Source organism: Tenrec ecaudatus, chromosome 5 (assembly GCF_050624435.1).
Source record: "Tenrec ecaudatus isolate mTenEca1 chromosome 5, mTenEca1.hap1, whole genome shotgun sequence".
In the NCBI taxonomy this organism is placed as follows: Eukaryota; Metazoa; Chordata; class Mammalia; order Afrosoricida; family Tenrecidae; genus Tenrec; species Tenrec ecaudatus.
The window spans coordinates 31,679,254-31,684,990 of record NC_134534.1 but is presented as its reverse complement, the minus strand read 5'-3'; the positions used below and the strand labels follow the sequence as shown (position 1 = coordinate 31,684,990).

Here is a 5,737-nt window from a genome sequence, read left to right as displayed (position 1 = left end):
TACATACATAAATTGTGTAAAGCACATCTGTATATTCATTGCCTTCATCATTCTCAAAACATTTGTTCTCCACTAAAGCCCCTGGCATCTGGTCCTCATTTTTTCTCCCCCCTTTCTGCTCTCCCCTTCCTCAGGAGCCCTTGATAATTTATAAATTGTTATTTTGTCATATCTTGCCCTGTCTGACATCTCCCTTCCCCCACTTTTCTGTTGTCCATTCCCCCAGGGAGGTCACATGTAATCGGTTCCCTCTTTCCAACCTACTCTCCCTCTACCCTCCCAATATCTCCACTCACACCACGGGTCCTGAAGGTATTATCTGCCATGGATTCCCTGTATTTCCAGTTCCTATCTGTACCAGTGACCCCCTCTGGTCTAGCCAGACTTACAAGGTAGAATTCGGATCATGATAGTGGGTGGGGGTGGGGGTGGCGGAGAAGGGAGGAAGCATTTAGGAACTAGAGGAAAGTTATATGTTTCATCATTGCTACATAGCACCTGGACTGGCTCATCTCCTCCCCTAGACCCCTCTGCAAGGGGATCTCCAGTGGCCTAAAAATGGGCTTTGGGTTTCTACTCTGCCCTCCCCCCTCATTCACCATGGCAAGATTTTTTCGTTCTGATGATGCCTTATACCTGATCCCTTCAACACCTCATGATCCCACAGGCTGGTGTGCTTCTTCCATGTGGAATTTGTTGCTTCTGAGCTAGATGGCTGCTTGTTTATCTTCAAGCCTTGAAGACCCCATATGCTATACTTTTTGATAGCCGGGCACCATCACCTTTCTTCACCACATTTGTTTATTCATCCGCTTTGTCTTCAGCGGTTGTGTCAGGAAGGTGAGCATCACAGAATGTCAATTTAATAGAAGAAAGTATTCTTTTTTTAATTTTTTTATTTTCAGTAGGTTTATTCTATACTCACACCACAGCTGACCCAATATTTTAGATAACATAAAAAATATATGAACAACCACAAAGACAGTATTTGTTTGATTTTGTTTCCAACAGTAACAACACAGTTGGTAAAACGTTCAATAATTAAGAACTATCTTTTCAACTTCAATTGCAGAGGCTCAGGTTCAGCATGATGGCACGTTTCCATTCCTCTTTTGAGTTTATGAAGTACTTCATTTAGCCACTCTGGAAGAGTTTATTTTCTTGATGTCAACGGGATGCAGAATCAATGTGCCATTTTTGAATTTTCCAACCTTTCCAATACATCCACCTGACAAGATACTAGGTGCCAACTTCTTTTGGGATTTCCTGTCTTCCTGACCTTTCCTCTTCCTTTTCTTGAAAACATCTGTGTCCCGGGCCGTGTTCATTACTTCCTCCTTTGCTGCCTTTTGTTCCTTGATTTGCTCTTGCAAAATCTTGTAATTAACATAACTCTTTTTGGGAGGCTTGGCACCCAGCATAATGGCCCGTTCCTGTTCCAAAAGCCTTTCTTTTCCTTTCCCATAACCTGTGATTCCAAACCTGTGCACTTCCAGACGAGCCTTTTCTAAGTTAAATTCTGGCATGTCCACATCTTTCTCAAGGGCACTGGTTTTGGTCTGTGTGTTTTCATGTTGCTCAGGCTTCGGTTTTCTTTTTGGGGGCTTGCTGTAGAATTCTACCACTTCTACAAACTCTCTATTGTTCTTCAGGGGACAGGAAATGACTGCAGCAAGGCCGTGTGGTTGTGAAGGGATATCTGTCGGAGTCCCAGCAGAAGAACAATGCAGCTCTTCTGTGAGTTCCTTGAAGAAGCTGGAAGCACTTTTCCTTTGGCCTCTTGCGCGAGAATTAGGAAGAGGCGCTGGTTCTTCTGACACAACGACTGTGGTTCTCAAATCTCTCTTTTTGCTTTCCCTTTTCTCTTTTCCCTTTATCTGTTTTGTTTCATCTTCCCTCTCTCCGAAGCCGTAGAGGTTCAGCAGCAAAGTATCCAGAAGCGTCTCGGAGGCGGCAAGAGAACCAGATGCCAGCTGCTCCGCGTGCGCCATCGCGGAGCCTGTCCAGGGACCGCGCCGCGCCCGCTAGAAAGTATTCTTGCATTGAGGAATACTTGAGTTGAGGTCTAATGTCCTTCTGCTACCTTAATACTAAACCTATAAATATAAGTACATAGATCTATTTCCCTGTCCTCATATATAAATATATTTGCATATGTACATGTCTTTATCTAGACCTCTATAAATGCCTTTTGCCTCCCAGCTCTTTCCTCTATTTCCTTTGGCTTTCTTTCTGTTCCACTATCATGCTCAGTCCCCACCTGGGTTTCAGCAATTCCTCTTGGTTACATTACCCTCGATCACGCCCTACCAGGCCTGTGTGAAGCTCATGGCTGTGTTGACTACAGAAATATTTCTCACAATTACTAGGCTTCATCTGAATGACTAATTTGTTTTTAACTTTTGGGCCCTGTGAATCTCCTACATTATCAAGGTTTCGAAAGGAAGATTCAGCGCTAAGGTTAGGTCGCGTTTCAGTGAGTTCTACATGGGGTCCCTGAAGTGGAATTGACCTGATGCCCGACCAGCAACAGCAGCAACATTCATTCATTTTACAATGATACTCGAATGCCCGCCGCCCACCAGGCACGCTCTCGGTGCTGAGCCACAGCAGTGGGAAAGGAATAGCACAAGAAACATCTCTGCCTGCATCGCGCGTACATGCAAATTAGGGAAAGGGTTAATATATGAAAGAAGTAAAAGATATAGTTTGTTACGTAATAGTAAACGCTAAAGGGAAAATCGAAAGAAGAGGGAAAGAATAAGAACAGGGGATGGAAGGTTTAGTGGCTGTAGATACAAAAAAATGTTTTAGGCTGAGTTTTCCAGAGCAGACACAGACCGAGGTGGTCTTGGTGAGTGAGTTGCTAAGAACAAAGCTACCTAGAAAGGGATCTTCCGGGGAAATGGCTCCTACAGCCACAGAGGCTGGAAAGTACCAAGTCTGTGAACATGGCATCAGGCGAGAAACAACTTCTGATTCACACAGAGTAGGAGATGCTATGCTAACAATGTGCAGGTCAGGCTAATTAACGTTTCAATAAACAAAGTTTGGAAGATGATGAGGGGAATCAACATCAAAAGAAATCCCCTTTCAACTGAGTGTCTGCTCACATTGGAGCATAAAATGGAGGATTATTACATTCTTCAAACCACCGAGAATCTTGGCCCACTTAAGTGGACACATGACCTTAATCATCACGGAAGACCTTCACTCACAGGTGGCATGTGGGTAGAGACTGCTGGTAGTAAAAATAAAAATCCCGTTTATATGAGCAGAATTTGGGAGATTTTAGGCCTGGGGAGAGCACTTTAAAGCCCTCCTGTGGACAAGTGATCAGGAGAGACCAGTCCCTGGAGATGGACATCCTGCTTGGTACAGCAGAAGGGCATCAAATAAGAAGGCCCCCAACAAGACGTTGACACAGTGGCTGCAAAAATGGTCAGAACTGGACAGTGTTTCGTTCTGTTGTCCACAGGGTCACAACATACCAGATGGTACCTAACAATCACAAGAACAAAGGTGATCCTTTACCTGATTGATGGTAGGGTGGAAGGAAAAGAGTAAAATAAGAAGGTTTTAGAAAAATATAGATGTCATGGATCTAATTGTGCCTTCCAATGCATATGTTGAAGTTCTAACCATTGTATCTGTGAATATGAACTTGAGTGGAAATACAAGTGGTTCCTTTGTTATAAGACCTTATCAGTGTAGAATGGGTTGTAAACCTCATCCCTTTCGAATAGCATCTTAAAGAAAGGGAAAGGCGACATGGAAAGAAGCATGCATACCAAGGGCTGAGACCAACGGTTTCCATAGTATATTGGTTTTCATGTTTGCTTCTACAAAAGAACGAGAACCCTTCTACAAGCTGACGGGTATCCAGGGCTACCATTTATAAAGGACTCTTTCCTAGAGCATAGTCCCTGATATGGACTTCTAGCCTCTTAAACTGTGAAAACATTGAAGGTTACATGGAACAAACAAATATGTCTTGGAAGAAGTACAGCCAAAAGGATCCGGAGAGGCAAGGCTGGTGCGGTTTCATCTTACATCCTTTGGCCATGTTGTTAGGAGAGACCAGTCTCAGAGAAGGACATCATGCTAGGTAGAGGGCAGTGGAAAGGAGGAAGACCTTCAACAACATGGATTGACCCAGTGGCTGCATCAACAGACCAAACATACCAAATGTGAGGAGGACACATGAAAAGGCAGTGCTTCATTCAGTTGTACAAGGGCTGCTATGAATCGAGACTTATTCAGTGGCACCTATCAACAACAACAACAAAAATGATCTGTGAGCTGATACATTCATGTTTTTAAAAGTCAACCACACCGGACATGTTGTTTGTTACCTTTCTGTTAGACAAGACCCTAAGTAACCAAGTAAAGAGAAAGGGAAGGGGGGTGGGGGTGGATGGGGCCAGAGCTAGAGAGGCAACATATGAGAACAGTGGGTAGAGCCTGAGGAGCTTGGATGTTCCAGTAAGAGACCTTGGTGGTTCCTCTAAAGCGGAGTTTCTGAAATTCACACTATTAACCTTTTGTGGAAAGGTACTCTCCTGTGCTCTGCGTGATGTTTAGTTGCCTCCCTGGCTTCTACCCACTAGATGCCAGTAGCACCCCCCAAGTGACACCTGAAATGTCTCCGGATTTCTCCTTGCAGCGCAGGCGTCAGGACAGTGCTCTCACTGCCGCGAGCACTCGGGAGACGTTTTTGAAGGGAGGAGTGAATGATGGGACTTCAAATTGAACACGATCGCTCCAGCTGCTATTTTGAGTATACAAACGGGGCTCCAAACGAGATCATACAATGTGGGGCCTGAGCTGGCATTTGAAGAGTGAACAGCACCAATGTGAATTCTGTTGCCACACTCAGAGATGACTTCTCCAGGTCCAATTCCTAATTTGCTCAAGAGGTAAAGACATGCATAGCAGTCATAGGAAATTCAAATATGCCACCTCTCCTCCCCATTGCCAAAATAAGAGTTTAAAATTTCCCTAACTTTTCATAGGAAAGAAATCATTATTCAGATGACTTGTTGATTGGTAAATGAACATTGGAAAAGCTTTCACTTAAATATGTAAAGATATTAAGTAGTTGTATTGAGAAGTACCATTACTATAGTGTAAAATGAGGCAATTGACACACATGGAAATGCATTTGAACTCTATGACACATAACCCCAGGAACCCACAGCCGGAGTCATTCCCGTTCCTGGAGCTGGAAGGATTGGACCTTGTAGGACAGATGAGAAGTGTCCCAAAGGATCCATAAGGCTGCAGTTAAGGGAGTAGCCTGCTACATCTTCTCCTCCTCCTGGAGCTGGGCTGGCGCGCTCACACCTGTAACCTAGCTCGCAGCTGTGCCCTAACCCCTGTACCACCAGGGCCCCTTGCATGTAATTAAAGAATAGCATTAATATTCAAATAGGCAACTCTTTTCAGGATTAGGGAGGAAAAGAGAAAGGCTTGAATAAGAAAAACAAATTAGATAAATAGGAAGCATATAAAACAATATACATAGATGAATTATAAACTCAGGTGAATTAGTTTAATACCACTAAGCATTAAATAAATTCAAATTGAAATTCTGGAACCAGGTGCTTAAATATAGCAACAATTGTGAGGATGGTGTGGGACTGGGAAGTGTTTCATGCCATTGTACATACGGTCACTCTGGGCTGGACCTTACTGGATGGCCCTTAGCAATAATATGCTGTCTTTTGTTTTAAGA

At 43.7% G+C, this 5,737-nt stretch overlaps 1 pseudogene; it reads right to left on the bottom strand.

The window, feature by feature from the left end:
- Window positions 1-906: 906 nt before the first annotated feature.
- On the bottom strand, window positions 907-2,016 carry LOC142448678 (40S small subunit processome assembly factor 1 pseudogene; annotated as a pseudogene).
- Window positions 2,017-5,737: the final 3,721 nt, after the last annotated feature.